At 38.0% G+C, this 17,005-nt stretch overlaps 1 protein-coding gene across 10 annotated transcripts in view; it reads left to right on the forward strand.

Annotated features, from left to right (window-relative positions):
* FAM126A (family with sequence similarity 126 member A) overlaps window positions 1-17,005 on the forward strand; it is a 64,365-nt gene that overhangs the window by 20,248 nt on the left and 27,112 nt on the right. The window lies entirely within an intron of this gene.

Here is a 17,005-nt window from a genome sequence, read left to right on the forward strand (position 1 = left end):
GACTGTAGAAGAAAAATATAGGGAATTTTCTATTAAGTGATGTTGGTTTTTTGGCCGTTGGGTTTGTTAGCTGCAAGTTCAGATTTGGTGACTTTGTTTTGAAGGCAGCTTGCGTGAATGACATTGCTAAGAAGCAAAAAGCAGTTTTATGGAGCAAAGTGTAAAGTGACATTGATGACTGCATGTCGTGGCATCTGAAAGCCTTTTCTGAAGATTTTCCCTCCAGTAATGTACTTATATGCTACAGTGTCTTTTCATAAGTTTGGGCTTTCCCCAAAATCATAGAAAGGTTTGGATTGGAAGGGACCTTAAAGATCATATAGTTTCCCCCCGCCCCCAGCGTTTCGCTTTTGTTCTCTCCACCTTCCAACAAGTTATTTTATGTTGCAAAAAGTAAGTAGTATTATATAATGTGGTCAAATTAATCTCCAATCTGTTTTATTTTCATCAGTGAAATACTTTTGGTAAAAGTAATGTACTTTGAAGTTGAGTTGCAGATCCTTCTGGCAATGTTCTTGGACGCATGTTTTCCTCCAGAGTAAGAAAACAATACGAAAATACTACTTTTGAAATGCAAAACTCAGCTGCTTCTGTTCTGTGATAATCTCTTTGTGAGACAAGGCACCTCTAACATGCCTTTTATCAGAGAGATGACAATTTTGAGGAAGTTCAGTCCTACTTAGGATGATTTATGAACTGTAGCAATTCACTTCCTTTCAGCGTTGAGCTGTTTTAAAGGTACATGTTAAATTTAATTAGAAAGCTTCTTCCGAGAAACAAGGTTTTCAGGGACAGAATCATGTTGAACTTTTGCTGTAGTCTCCTGAATGGGCGGGTTTGCTTTCACTTGAAATAGTCCATGGTAGACATGTTCTCAGGCATAGCTGGATAGTTAAGTCACTTGGATTCTAATTTTGCAAGGACTTGTATCACAGGCAAGCATGTGCGTGAAATATTGTAAGGCTGGGCACTACAAATGGTGTATGTCATCTGTATTGTACTTAGCACAATGGGGCTGGGTCTAAGCTGGGAGAAGAGCCTGTTGGCTGATGTATATTTTATGACTGGGCCAAGTCACTGAGTTAGTCTCATTCTTAGTACGTGTTCCTGTAAAACCCAGATATCTTGAACCTTTCTCACGTTCATGTCAGGAAATCAATTTTCGTTAAATTCTACCTTAAGATAAATATTAGGTTGTCTCTTAACCTGTCACTGACTTTAACGCATCCAGTGTGAGAATCACCTTGTTCATTCTGGAGACTTAAATTATTAGTTATTGAATGTTGGCTAATGTCTGGCTATTTTAATTAGAAAATAAACAGACATTTCATGGCCCAATATGACACTGGGTTTTTTTCCAGGTTATATGGAAAACGCATAATTTGAGAAACCTGCATGATTTGTTAGAGAAAAGTCACAATTCACAGGATTTCCTTAGGGACTAAGAACTTGTGGAGTATTTGAGGCCTTCAGATGACACTTTTGTGGGGCTTAAATGTTTACATTGATGAGAATATTAAAATGCAGTAGCATTTGGGCTCTTAACAAAGATCACCTGGGCACTCAGCAAACATACAAAGCCTCTATCAGGAAGAGCTTAGACTTAAATCCGTTAGGTGAATCACCAGGTCAGGTTTCATTCCCAGCCCTTCCCTTTGACAAATGCGCTCTCTGTGTCACCTGGCACGCTTCCTCTCTTGCGAGCGGAAGATTGGGCACAAAGCTTATACTTCAGTCTGCCATAGGATTTGTGTGGGTGGTTTTGTTAGCAGAAATGGAGGTTACACGTGTGAATCACTGCACCTGTGTGTTACTTCCAGTGTTACCAGTTACCAAGTCTTCCAGGAGCAATATGCATGAAGTTTAAACAGGAGATCCCATCATGCTGTATGGGAGATGAGAGGCCTGACAGTGTGACCATGACTGTGTGTATACTCTGTCTTCTGTGAAGTTAGGAGAACTAGGGTCCAAATCTCTTACACTCTAGAAAAACTGAAAACTGTCAATCTGTGGTTATCTTCTGAAGTGAAATAGCTTGACTGGAGTGACTCTGTAATCTCTGAAACTTCCATAGGATTACGAAAATACAGTGTGCTTAAAACCTGCATTGTATATGCAGTGTCTTTAAGTATGTTGATTTGTACTTGGTAGGAAGTACTTGAGTTTGTTGATTTACTAGAATCTCATAGTTTTCCTGCTCAACAAAATTACGGTTTTTGATTTGTTAATACTGTCCTGTTTAATTATGCAAGTATATATATAAAAAAGATCACTTAAATTAGAATTGTAAGCTTGAGATCTTTTCTTTAAATCTGTGTTTTCTATTCCAGGAAAAATAGCCCTCTTGGTAGTTCGCTGTCCTCAGCTGCCAGAATTGAAGTGGTGGTGTATTAAATGCACATTTGGGAGTGAAGAATGGGGTGGAATTAAAGCATTTTTTATTAACAACAGTTATTTAGGAACTTAAATTGGATTAATTTATTTGAAATGCTTCTTGAGGTAATCTTGGAAGGCAAAACCAAAGTGGTGTCAGAATAAGGACTGAAATCTATGTCAGATCAGTGTTATTGGAGACAAGGAGTACTAAAGTATAAAAATGTTTTTAATGTGTAGCAACTGCATATTGCTACAAGGCTGTGTTTAGAGCTTCTGGGCTTCTCAAGCTCTGCATGCCATTAGAAAGTTTTGTTAGTTCCTGCAGTGGCCAGACTCTTCCCTGTGCTCCATAATATGCATGCACTTCTAAGATGAAGTACTTCTTTATGCCCTTGAGATTTTCTTTATAAATAAGTGACACTTGAAATATTTAAAGTTATTTGAAATCACTGGTGAAATTTAAAAAGTTTTCTGCAAGGCCGAGGGGTGAAATGCTGCTGCATTTGTTTTTACTGAAAATCATCAGATTTCTCTCAGAACTTGTGCTGGAACTTCGCTAGCATGAAAACTCAAATAATCCTGGATTGGATATAAACACAACATCCCCACCTCCCCCCCAAAACACCAGAAACAGCATCTGAAAGATCTAACAACTGTACCGGTTTTCAACTGATAGCATTTCTAAACTAATGCTGAATACGAAGTGTTTACTTGTAGTTCTGGTGAAACTGTTGTGAAGCCTTTGCCCTAATCAGGGCCACGTTCAAGAGGAGCAGACTAAAAATAGAATGTTGGCTGAGTCTATGAGGGCGACTGTTATTTATGGCAATTTCTTTAGTCGCATCCCCACATGAACTTACATGCTTTGGTAACAACTGGAAAGATAATGAGAGCAGCATAACAGAAATTACAACCAAATTAGTACTGAAATTGTCTGAAAGTGACCAGAAATGGGAGGATGTTGGTGTAGTTGCGTGATGAATTAAGGATTCTGTTTATAAGGCTTCAGTGTGACTTCTAAATGGTGTACAAATGTAATACAGGGGGGTTCAATAAACAGTTGTTACTAGGAGGCTTATTTATTAGATCTGGAATCAATAAAGCATGTGGAATTTGGACAGATACTTAATTATCATCACTTTTGTCTGTGGAGAATGCCATGAAAAGTGAGGGGGTGCATGAAAGTTGTTCTTAAATTTATTTGAAATAGTGAGCATTGCTGAAGAATCATCTGATTGTTGAGAGGAAGACTTGGAAATGGGTTATCTTTTCAAAACAGATATATGTTTGTGTTCTTCCATCTCTAACTTCTGATGATATGAAATGCTATGTAGCAATCAAAGCATAGCAAAGAAATTTAGGTAAAAGCAATACTAGTAAAACCTGCCTGTTGCTGATGCAGAAGTTGCTAAGTATTGCTGTATTCCATCCTGATTGGCATAAGAGCTCTCATTCTAAACTTTGTGAGAAAAGCTGTCTGTTTAGGGCACTTTGGTAGCTATTAAATACAGCTTTCTTAGGATACCTTATCTCTTACCTTTACATTTTACTACTTTCTTCTATCCGGAAGCTAACCTTTATTTAAAAATAGCATAGCATGCTCTGAAGCGGCACTGGGTACTAATTAACTCACTTCAGTGCTTAAAGCTGTGCTGTCTCCTAAGGTTTCCTGCTGTTTGTACTGAATAAATATTTGTGCTTCAGCGAGGCATTAATTTCAACTTGATGAATAGTGCATACAACTTTAATATTTTGCTAATACTAAACACGATGATTCACTACTATCGCTATATTTTTATTGCAGTTCTTTTTTTCTAGGAAGGGGGAAGATGCCTGTTACACTTTAAATATGCATTAGAGAATTAAATCTGATACTCAAAAATTAAGCAGTCTAGCAGTCTCAGTATTGTACAGGAGCTAGTGCTGGATAATATAAGGTCTCCCTGACTGTCTGGTTGATGGACAAGGCTGTACTATTTCACTGTGATTTGTTTTCAAGCACTTGAATCGTGTTCTCATATGTAAAGACAATTGTTTTTTATTTTTAATTATTTTCAATCCTTTCACAGTATTTTCTATATTAAAGGAAATAACTGGAATATATGTAAAAGTGTTAAGTTGACCTAATAAATTTTAAAAAATGGCTTTTGACAGGTTTTTTAACACCAATCACCATCTCTGTCAGTTAGGATACTGAATATTTCATACAGTCTCTCATATAAGACATATTGAGTATGCTATAGTAACGTCTTTACCTGAGGAGGAGGACTAAAGGATCTTCAGGTACAAAAATGGAATTTCTGCTGCCTCCTCCCCCCAGTAATACTCCTTTGCAGTGTTTGCTGGCTGAAGGAAATTATGTTACTCTTCCAGATTTGAGGTAGGTTGCAAAATCAGACTGCAATGTCATATATTTTGTGTTAGGCTGATGAAGGGGAGGAAAGTGTGATCAAAGTGTGGGGAGGAGCGATACTGGGGAGTTCCTTAGCTCTTGGTACTTAATGCTAAAGCAATAATTTGTGTTCCTTGCAGTGAATTTACACTGGATTGTCAGTGAAATTCTGAGTATTTTCCTTTGGTTTGTGGTTAGTAGCACATCTGGATGAACCGATTACTGTATACTCAGTTAAAAGAATATACTTCTTATTGACTTTCTTTAGGTTGTGCCAAAATACCTACCTGCTTTATGTCACGTGCTGTGGACATGCTACTGTTTTTACTCAGTTACAGCTTTTGGGCTCAATAAGCCGTAGTCTTTCTGCTCACATCTCTCATGTCCCTAATTTTATTGACTTCATATGTCAGGTCTAGAAAGACTAATAGGCTCCTTCATTTTTTTTCCCTTCCTTTGAACTAAATTCCCAGTGCAGCAGCCAGAGGAGCAGGTGAGAGGCTTTTGACAGTAATTCTGTACATCCGCTTACAGGTGCATTCTGTAACTTTGTGAGTGCTGGAATAATATTTACCAATTTCTGCCTGTCTTGAGAGAATGTGATTTACATTTAATTGTAAAGCTAAGGAAAAAAAATTAAGTTTCTTCATCCCCTCCCTGTTTTCTCGGCAGCACTATGTGTCAGTACTGTAAATGAAGGGTATTTTCACCAAAGTTGTGTTGTGATGAGACACTTAAGACAATCAAATTTGTCATGTTACTTAGTGAAACAGAACACAGGAAACATCTGTTTTGCAAAGTGCTTAATGATACAGCTTGAAGTATCAGGATTCTGTTGTTTCAGCTGGAATTGGTTAAAGTTTTGTTGAATTTTCAGTAATGTGTACAAATATAGCAGAACTATTCTTCCAGCACTTGTGTATCATGCTGGGGATTGGATGAGTAGATTTGCAGTCCCTGCTACTTTTAATTTTTTTGCTGCCTTCCTCACTTTTGTTTGGTGTATGTATTTTCAATATTATTCTTTTTGTCGTAGACTAAGATTTAAGAGTATCTGAAGCATGTGAATTTGCATTGGTTACCAAGAGTTCTGAGTAGAATGTAAAGGTTATTTGTGCAGTGATATTTTATCCCAGACCGTTGTTATTGGCAAACTGTAGCTGCACAGGGAAAACTGATAAGAGTTTTCCACCTGAAACTTAACGTGAGCAGAGGAGATCTCTAAGCTGCGCAGTTCCTTTGCATACATAACACGCACGTTCATTTATTCTTTAAGGAAGTAATGAAAATCTTTGGTCCATTCCCATTTTAGTGGTATTCAAAAGCGGTGTAGAGGTTTTGCCCTGTTTTGGCAAAGAAGTGGGTGCTTCTTCACCTATGTTCACAAAGCTGCAGCAATCTGGTGAAACAGTGGCAAGGACTGCTTAACCATTTACAGCTCCTTTTCGGTGTGGTAGAATAAGAGTGTTATATAAGTTCCATAGCAGCAGTAGGATATTGGTACATTTGTTGTCCAGGGAAGAAGGAACACCTAAATGAACACCTAAATGAAAGTCCATGCTTGTACAGTAAACAGAGGAACTGACCAGAGGAACATGGGAAGTTAACTGAGTGATGAAACAGGAACCAAGTGACGCCACATTTACCTTTGAAGATGTTCCTCAAATGTGTCTATTGATGTTAAATGATAGTTGTATGATTTTTTTGTGTTGTGCAATTAACCCCATCGTATTGTTTGAAAAGTGGCCATTCACTTTGATTATATTTGGTTTTTTCCTCCCATGTGATTTAGCTTACTTTGCTATTGGGTTCATTGCAACTCTTCTTTCATATGCGTATGACAGTTTTTACAAGCAGGACATGTTGCTTTGTAGGGTTGTCAGGCTGTATTGATATCTTTCTGTTCTGGTTCATTTGAGTGCACTGTGTCCCAAATACATGTGTAGTCAATGACCAGTTTCCATGTATTTTCATAATCACATCTGCCATTCAAGTGACTTCTCAGTTGCTGCTTGTAAACAGAATACACTAAATCAAATTCCAAGTTCGCAGACTTCAGATTATTACAGAAACAAATTTTGACTACTTTTGCTGTAAGTCATCAAGTCTGTGCTCTAAACCAGGTCTCTGAATTTGTAACTGAATATTGAAGTACTGCTCACTTATTCTAGAACTACTAGTTAGGAAGGTCTCAAAGAATGCTCTTAAAAATCAGGCCTATCTTGAGCAGAAGACATTACGTGACTTAATGTGAGTGCAAATAAAAGAAACAGGAAAAGAAAATGAATGTATGCTCTGCTATTTTTAATCTTAAACTGTTTACTGCTATCCAGTTGATATCAATATAAATTCCATAGAAACTTTCTGTTGTTGTGGCTTTGGAACAATGGCAGATTACTTGGTGATCCTGTTTACCCTGGAAATCTAAAATCAAATAAGAGTCTCTCCAGAACCTATGTAATTTGAGTTTCATTAGCATTTTATTTCTCTCTTGGAATAATATTCCAAGCTTTAGATGCTTTCTTGAAGTGGGAACTTCTTACTTGAAAAGCTTTTTCATCTAATGGGATTTCAGTTTAAATTAATATGTCTTAAAATGTAAGACAATTAGCCTATTTTTTTCTGCTTTGACACTATTATGCTTTTGTGATTTGACTTTTTTCTAAAATTACAGTGCAGAGTAAGACATGCAGGGTAGTAAATTGTCTGAGACTTCGAGTTTCATATACTCTGTCTGTACTATAGCATTTAAGTTATATGTGGCAATAGGACATTTCATGTATTAGATATCTTTTCTGAATGAGACAAAAGCGTGGGTCCTGATCTTTTTAAAAATTTTAATTGAGAAGTCATGTTTTTCTGTAGCTTATAAAGTATTTAAAGAACTCACAAAATTGTTCTTAGTTGCTTTAAAATGCTTATCAAATGAATGTGTCCTGTCTGGTGAGTATAGCAGGCTCATGCAGGAGGGCTGTTGGGGGAAAGGGAAGGGATAAGAAAGAACGAGAGAACCGCCATGGAGAGATAAAGCATATTTTTCCTGGAACTGTTTAACACAGCATTATGTGCATGTATTGATGGATAATTATCGACCACTAAAACTACGTCCTAAGAATATTTGCAGTATTGATGTACCCCTCTTCTGGAAAATGCACCTTTGTATAGCATTTTTTATTCTTCTGTGAAAATGAGCTACTAAAACACATTTCAAATTTCATTTTCACTACTATAGACCTCCTTTGGTGTATTCCTAATAGCAATGTTTCTGCTTTTCTCTCATGATCTTTGAGGAAATGGTAGAATGGTATACTGGAGATAATATTTTGCAAATATAAAGTTATCAAGATTGCTAATGCTGCTGCATTTGGTTGAGTTGGGTGATGGGGTGTGTCACATCACTCATTTAAAATAAAGGCTTTGGCGTCAAAGTAAAATCAGACCCTTCAATTTTAGTTATATTTGGTCATATCTGATATTATTACACTGTATTGTAGATCTACCCTGGTAAAACACACCATAGTAGTTATTCTTGCAGCATACTAAGTTCTTTAAAGTCTGTTTCTGGATTATTGCAGCATTTATGCCAAAAGCATAGTTTCATGCTTGTTTCAAATGCGGTGTGTTGGACTTTCTTAGCTACGTGTGGAAGCACTTTGAAAGAATAGTTCATATTTGTGGGTAAATGAAAACTTAAAAATGCTTGCAGAGAAAGAGCCCAGGTTTTAGAGGGAAACTTTAACTGGACATGTGCAGCTGTGCTGAAGGAGGGTATGATTTCAAAGGAGACAGAATTACCTTTAAACGGTTTCCATGCTAGTAGTACTATTTTAAAGTTTTTCGAATTTATAGCAACTAACTTTTGACAAATAAAAATAAGTGTCCTGGTTAATTTTTGCAGTAGCCAGGAGGGGACATGGCCAGGACCTGGAGGTTATTCTATAACATCTCATGTCACTGCCAGGGGGCAGAAGGGATCACTTCTGATAGAGTAAGTGTGGCAGAGGGAGTGGTTTGGGTGGCACTTGTTCCAAGGCATTGTTCACCTATCTTGTGCACTTTTGTTATTGTTGCTGTTCATTTTCTTATTTCATTGCTGTTTCCAGTAAATTATTCTTATTTCAACCTGTGATCTTTACTTTTTGTGCCTTGAATTCTGCTCTCTAGCCCACTGCAGTGGGGAGGGAAGGGAGAGTCAGTGACTGATGTGTGGTTTGGCGTGTTTCAGTGGGAATGCTAAATTGGAGAATACCATTCCTAAACCACGATAGCCTTATTTGGTGCCCAGCATGGGCAGAGAGTAGGCTGTGAGTAGGAGGGATGCTGCAGTGAGCCTTGAAGCCTGGGGCACAGCCCTGGATGGAGCTGCTGCACATGCAGATCTTGGTGGTGGTAACAAATAGTCCAACAAGAGCTTTGAGGGCCGAAGTGGAGCAGGGTTCCACATGAACAACAGTTGAACATGGGTCAGCTGGGCCAGAGTGATTAGGCAAGGACCATTCCAAAAGGATGGGCAATAGCCTCTGTTGCCCTTAGCTGATCAATAGGAAGTCAGGTTCAGATCCATCAGTCTGGAGCGGCAGAGACAGGTACTGAGAGGCTCCCAGTGTGGTGATGCAGCTGATCCTGGAGAAGCCAGCAGAAGCCCTAGGAAGAGTTTTTTCTTTGTGAAGGGCCAGGTGCCCTAGAATGGGTTTGCCCCAAGAGAGGAGCCCATGCTTTACCAAATAAGGCTGTCATGGTTCAGGGATGGTATTTCCCAGTTTTGTGTTCCCGCTGAAGCGCTCCAAACCATGCACTGCCTGCTCGCTCCCCTGTCCCTTCTCCCCTGCATCTGGATGGAGAGGTGAAGTGAAGGCACAAAAGGTAAAGATTACAGGTTGAGATAAGAATAACTTACTGGAAACAGCAGTGGGATGAGAAAATGAACAATAACAGCAACAGTATCATTAACAAAGTGTAAGAGATAGATGAATGATTCACAGGTGGTTGCTCACCATGTGGAACTGGTGCTGCCCTCCTGTTCCCTGCACCCACTCCCTCCTCCATGCTTACTTGACCAAGAGGGACCCCTTCTCTCTCTGCCCCCTGGCAGTGACCTGAGGTGATAGAAAATAACCTGTGGGTCTTGGCCATGCCCCCTCTTGGTGACTACAAAAATTAACCCTGTCCTGGCTGGAACCAGGACATAAGTCACTTCTGAAGCACCTGTAACATTTGCAATTCAGTTCTAAGTTTGTGGAGCTCCTTCAGTTTTTTTGGAGGCAGAAGGAAGATTCAGTTGAAATGAAGTCCCAAGAGCTGCTGTGGGGCTTGTGTAGTATCTTCTAAAGTCAACCGCTGGCTTGCAGGTAGATGTCTCTGCTGTTCAAATTTGATGAGGTGCAGATAGCTAGAGCGGGGTTGGAAATAGGCACAATCTCCTAAAATCTCATTCTCAGCCATCAGAGTTGAGAAGTTTTGGACAAAGGTCTTGCATTCTTAATGTTGCTGCTAAAAGTAAGTGACTAGTATTAAAACCGGAAGGTGAAGAGCCTGTCAAACCCCTGTCTGGGAACTGAGTCTTTTTCCTTCTGATAAATCACTGCTAAATTTCTTACCGGATGAATGCTGCTACACTTGTGCTAACTGAAACTACGTGCTATAATGGTAGAAGGTGGTGAAATCATGCCTTTTACAGTTGATATTCAGAGATGAAGTAGAACCCCTGCTCAATTCTCCACGTGATTTTTAGGGCATTCTCAAGCTATTGTGTTACTGCATTGGTACCAAAAGTAATGCTCTGTGCTTTTGAAAAGACCATTGGTTGCTTAAAGACTTACCTGCAATACTGAAATTAAAGCTGCAACAGGATTATTCTCTCTGCATAGGTTATTGTATTTCACTGTTTTAAATTTGTCTTTGGGTTTTGGGGAAACGTCCTGACTTCATAGGGATGTAGTGTGCTTTGGGCTTAGGGAACTAGGATGGATGAGAACAGTCAGTTTACTTTGCTTGGGGTTCTGCAGAGAGCATTTCTGATAAGTGGGGAAGTTGTGCAGCACTGCTTTCCTTTACAGAAGTGGTAAGAGCACTGTGCCATGTACACAGATGCTCTTGACACAACTTACAGGAGTCCTGATAGATAGAAAAACAGACAAAATTTTAAAAGCTTCCGTGTTCTTATCATATAATCATAGAATGGCTTGGGTTGGAAGGGATCATTTAGTTCCAACTCCCCTGCTATGGGCAGGGACACCTTTCACTAGACCAGGTTGCTCAGGGCCTCATCCAACCTGGCCTTGAACACTTCAAGGATGGGGCATCCACAACTTTTCTGGGCAGTCTGTTCAGTGCCCTCACCTTCTTCCTATTATCTAACCCTACTCTCTTTCACTTTGCAGTCATTTCCCCTTGTCTGGTCTCTACATGTACTTGTAAAAAGTCTCTGAGGATAAAGAAGATAACTTTTATCTCAGTACTGTGGAATTTTATGACTAAAACAAAAACTGGAACATATGTGTGGGTTAGGTCACTTGTGTAGTATTACCACACTGTTCCCTTTTACGCATTTCTTTTTGTTGTTTGGGTTATATTTGGTTAAGCTTGTGGTTGTACTCCTTTTAATGTTACTTTAAATTCTACTTCCTTATGATGCATATAGTTATTATCTAGATCTTTCTTTGTGTATGTTGAACTTTTAACTGTATTAATCCAGAATAAGTAAGGACTTACTTTACGACAAAACTTTTCAATTATGTGTATTTTATTTTATCCAAGACTGGGCTGTTTATATCTGTTCTTTTTTAAAGAGTCAATAAGATATAAACAGGAATGTTTGCATGACATGGAACAAAAGTGACAGCAAGTATATTTTAGCTGCTAAGAAAAACTGCTTTGAAAGTAATAGCTCTTACTTTGTTTTCCTATAATCAATGTAACTCTTGGTATATTACAGGTGATAGAAAAGCTAACATTTGAGGATATGCTCCAAATGAAATAGCTTGAAAGAGCAGGGGTTCTGCATGCCAGAGAATGGGATGTAACTGGCATAAGTTGGCTTACAGGTGGTCAGTTTTGACTGACTGTCATTGCCTGTATGGCAGTTGTACTTAAGGTGTGCTTTTGTGCAGAAGGCAACAGGAAAAAGTAGTAAAGGGGGATTAAAAAAGGCAGCAAGAAGGAAATAGCAAAGTAGGATGACAAACAAAATAAAGTTCAAACTGTGGAGGTTATTTCCTCTTACTTCATTTTGACACTGCACTGCTAGGGCTGCTTAAACAATATAGATCTGATTTACTATGGCTTGTATAAATTCAAGTGAATATATCGGTGTGTGTAATCTGATATCTCTGTGCTGGTGACTTGTTCGGCTGGCATGAGTCATTTGGTTGTCTTGGAAGAGTTATCTCCTTGGCAGTAAAGGGTAAATACTAGGTTAGTTGTGTAGAAATGTGGTTTGTAACTGTTGTTTGCTAATCTGAAGTTGAGCAAATCCAGGAGTCAAAGATCAGAATTAAAATATTCCAAAGCCTGTGCTATTAGGGATCTTACGTTCTGCTTGAGACTTTTTAGAAAGCTTTCATCATTGTTGTTTTGGGTCCTGTGTGCCCATGTGACTAGGTGCCAGCATTGTAAGTGGCCTTATGACCTCAACTGTATGTGCTCTGTTGGGGTTTTTTTCCCCTATTGACAGAATTGAAAGGTTATAGAAGTCTGAGTTATAATTTGATATGCCAAGTGTTTGATGCTTTGCAGCCTAGAAGCCTCCACACAGTATTCTATGGTACTGGATACTTTGCACAAGAAATAACTGCATTTAAACAGTTACTTATAGTTTCTATACAGTCTAGTTGAGGTATGCTTCTTTCTATAATTTTTTATATATTTTTTTTTCCCTTATTTGCTGTTATAAAAACTGAATTGAGGTCTCTCATCTGTGGCTGAATATTATTAGATCTATGATGTTTTAAAAAACTAATGGATATCATTCAGGACTTTTCCATTTGATGAGCAAATATCTACCACTTTGTCATATCCCAGATGTAAACTCTTCAAGAAGCATAGGTGCACAGGATCAGGATATCTTATTTAAATCTATGTCATGAAGAAGTCTATTGGCACCTGAACTCTAAGGTTGATGCTCCACACTGTCATCTAAAGTATAAGCTGCAGATAAGATGGTTCCTTCTATCATTGACAGAGGGGAGGGGAAAAAGGGAAGCAAAACTGAATAACGCCCTTGGCAAGATGAAATTAAAATTGACTGCATTTTCAGTTCTTAAGGTTCAGTAATCTTTGCAAACCATGTTCAGAACAGTTATCTTTGTAAGGCTCACCACTGTATTGTGAGAAAGAATGCAGAAATTACCATACTGAATCACACCAGAATTTCTGAACCCTCAGTGTCTAACAGTGGCTGTAATAGAGGCTTAAAGGGAGACAAGAGGGGAAACTATGATTGTGTGCTGGGGGAGCAACTTCTGACTCCAACTTTCTGAACTAGAAGAAATGCTTATGCATTTAGTGGCTGCGGATGGATTCTTCCATGGATTCTTTCAGATGGCGGGTTTTTTCTGTGCATTTATGTGTTGGACCTCAGTGCATACTTCCTTCACGTTGTTTTTGGTAACTCCTGTTTCTTTTGAGCCTGTCACCTATGGTTGGACCTAATACTCATCTGTCATTTTAGGAATTTGCTTGAGCCTTGCTTGAGTGATGCTTTGGTGCACCATAGCTATCTTGTTTTACACTAAAGATAGCAATTATCACAGAATATTTGATACCAAGTCTTTGAGCACTGTTTGCATTTTTATATTTGAATAGATCATGTGACTGTTTCAGGCTTAGCACAAGTTTTTGGTTTTTTGTGGAAGTTTGAAAAATGCTAAGAAGTCAAACCTTTATGGTTTCTGGAACCCATCAGAGTGGTTTTTGGGAGTCCACAGTACCATCTGTTTCTTTTCTCAAGAGACTTCAAATGATTTGCTACCCATTACTCCACCATTACAAGTATCTAGACAGAACAGCTTGACCATATTCAAATTTGTATAGTAAATGAACAGATCCCTGTATCACTAGAACGAGTGATAATTAACATCAGGAAAATATATCCTCCTCTTTGGCAGTTTAATCAAGAATACACTTGCCTAAGTGCTGCTTCCTGTTTGAGGGTTACCAAGGATTGTGTCTTGGTCTGTGAAACAAGTGGGAGAGAAAAGGGTTCAACAATGTGAATTTTAAGTGTAGGCTGTAGTCCTTAAGTGAACTTGATGTATCATGTAGAGGTGACTAAAAGTCTTTTAATACTACTTGTACCACTTCAAAGGGTAAGAAAAGTTGCGTCCTAATTGACCCTTCTGTACTTCTGTATGCAGACTACTATAGAACAGAAGATCAACATGTACTAGGGACTCAGTCTTTTATAGGTCTGATACATCCTAATGGAATGGTCACAAGTTTACTTTATTCCTATTCTGGGATGAGCTGACAAATTTAGGTTGTGGTTCATAAATAACTTAACTTTCTGCTCCGTGTTTCCTTTAGGCTAAAAATTTTTCTCTTAGCAAATAATACAGACTTCCAAGAAGATACTTTACAGATTAGGTAAGGGCCCAGTGTATGCTTTTTCTCCTCTTCCAGCAATTCCCAGAGGACAGGACTTAAGCAGTTTTTGGCTCCTGGTTTTGTTTTTTCCAGCTCTGTGATTTCCCGTAGCAAATATCTAATGCTGTGGTTTCAGAAGGTCAGTTCTGCAGAACTCAAGAGTTCATTCTTCATCCAAGTCCAGCCTCCTTGTACTTAATCCAGATTTCATTTACACACATGCGTTCCATGGATGAATTCTACAAAGGCTGGGTAGCTTTAAAGAGCAAGAAAGTCCCCTATTGTGAGAATTTATTTTTAAAGAAAAATCTGTGCATGTGTTATCTGTGATTTCATTAAAACTATTATTTGATATTATTGTATTAAAGTCTTGAGTGACAGGTATGAAAAACCAAAGCCATTTAAGTAGATGGAGGCATTAGTAAGTTTACCAGAGAATATGTCTTAATTCGTCTTGGCTTGCCCTCTGCCAACTCAATGCATAGCAACTTTTTTTCTCTCTTCTATTAAAAACAGTAAATTCAGTAAGTTCCTGGTGTGTTTTTGCCGTAATAGGGGAAAGAAGATTACCTTCTGGAGGACTTTGTAGGAAGTGCCTTCCAAACGAGACTTGTTTTTGTCAGATAAACTTGCTTGGTCTCTTATTCAAGTTATACCGTTCATCTTGAAACAAAGCAAAAATTGATATCTCCCATGTAAGGAGACTTTTATTATTGTATTAGAATACAGCCAGCTCTCAGAGGCTGCTTAGTACTTGGGAACAGATCCAGAGAACAGTCTTACCTCAATCTATATCAAAACAGATTGCAGACTTTGAGTGGAAAGGAAGTTAGACTGATTCTTCTCAGGTTAATATTGGAGCTCAAGTTGAATATGTCCTAGGGTTTCAATGTTAGAGATTAATAAGGGCTCTATGATTTTAGGTACCCTTACTTTAAATAGGGATTTTAGGAACAGTAATTATAACAGTTAATAATAATTAACAGTGTTAATTATTATTTAGTATAAATCCTATCTTTTGCAGCTTATCCAAGTTTGGAATCCTGTGGAAAGTACTCCAAAGCACTTTTAACTCACAGAGCATAAACAAAGAGATTATATTAGCCATATAAATAATTAGTCATGTGTTAGCTAGACTGCAGAAGCTATTCTTGCTTTCATCGTGTGGCAAATGTGAAGGTAAGACCTGCAATGAAAGAGTGTCACTTAAAAGTGCCTTTACTTCATGTATGATATAAGCTAAAAATATATATGAGTCTAATAAAAATTCAACAGAGATGAACCACCTGACTGTTACTGAGCTGCATCACAAGTGTTTTAGTGGTATCATTTTAATAGTTGAGTCTTCTTCCTCTTTCTCATAACAATCTTCATCAGGACATCCAAATGACTCTGCCTCAGTCTTTTGGAATGAGAAGCATGGGGACATTTGAAGCTGCTCATCAGTTTTAATCAAAGTATTGTTTGATTTGTGGTGACAAAAGCAAGTTGTTTTTAAAGAAATTCTCGAACTCCACTCATTTGAAGTCTTTGCAGGGACTTAGCAGGAGGAGATCAAGGAAAAAAATTCATTTGAAGGGAATTACATGCAAATGTACCTTAAAACAAGACGTTCTTTGGAGAAATGCTGTGTAGTGCTTGCTGTGTTATTTGAATTTTCATTACAGTTTTGGTACTTATAAAATACATTCCTAATATAATTTTACTTTTTTTTTCCTCCAAAGTAGCAGGTATTTACTTTATCCCCTTTTTTGCTTTAATTCTATAGTGACTGGGACATCTAATGCTTACAGTGGCCTATATCTTGCAGTTATATCCACTGAAACAAAGCTGTAATTAAGGCATGCTTTTCTTAATCCTTTGGGGATTTTTTTTCTGTAATAGATTAACAGATGCTATAAATTAAGCCTTACTTTGGCCCACTTTGTGTTAGAAATTTCATTTTAGAGTTACTTTTTTAAACTTTCTGTGGGCTTCAGGAAAAAATTATATTAACTGAAATTTGTTGATACTTGTTTTAGAACAGTCTTGGGTTTTCCATCTCTGTCCACACATTGTTGCAGTCCAACTTGATCTGTTATTTAACTAGGACAAAATGTGGCAATCCTCAGTAAAGCGGTAGGTTGTCTGCCTGTTTTAATAGGTCCCACACAGCTGATGTTGTAATTGAGGCTTTTTTCCTTTTGGGAGAGATCAGTCTTTGTCTTCACGGAAAATAAGTGTAAAGTTGGAGTTCTTATTTGTGACACTCAAATGTGTGTTGCTGTGGGTGCATATGTGCTTGAGGTTAAATGGGTATATATGCATTTTTTTAAATGCATGAGGGTAAAATAAGGACAGTCTATCTTCTGTGCATTTCAACTGCCTTAACTCTCAATGGAATGCCTCTGCAACTTTAAAAATCAAAGACCTGATCAGCAAAACCTTTGTCCCGTTTCTTTTATCTCAGCTTTCTTATGCATTTCTCTGGGAACATTTAATCTTAAAATAGTGCTTGATGGATCAGGAGAAATAGGTGGAAAAAGTGCATCTCTTGGATAAATGTGGTATCAACTATGGACTTGGAGTATCCAAGACTCCTCTGGACTCTTAAAAATCATGGTTTTCTTGCTTTGAACAGTTAATACTAGGGCAGGTATTTGTGTTATTAATGGG

This window comes from Pipra filicauda, unplaced genomic scaffold, assembly GCF_003945595.2.
Source record: "Pipra filicauda isolate LSUMZ 115617 unplaced genomic scaffold, ASM394559v2 scaffold88_size2543281_pilon, whole genome shotgun sequence".
Classification (NCBI taxonomy): domain Eukaryota; kingdom Metazoa; phylum Chordata; class Aves; order Passeriformes; family Pipridae; genus Pipra; species Pipra filicauda.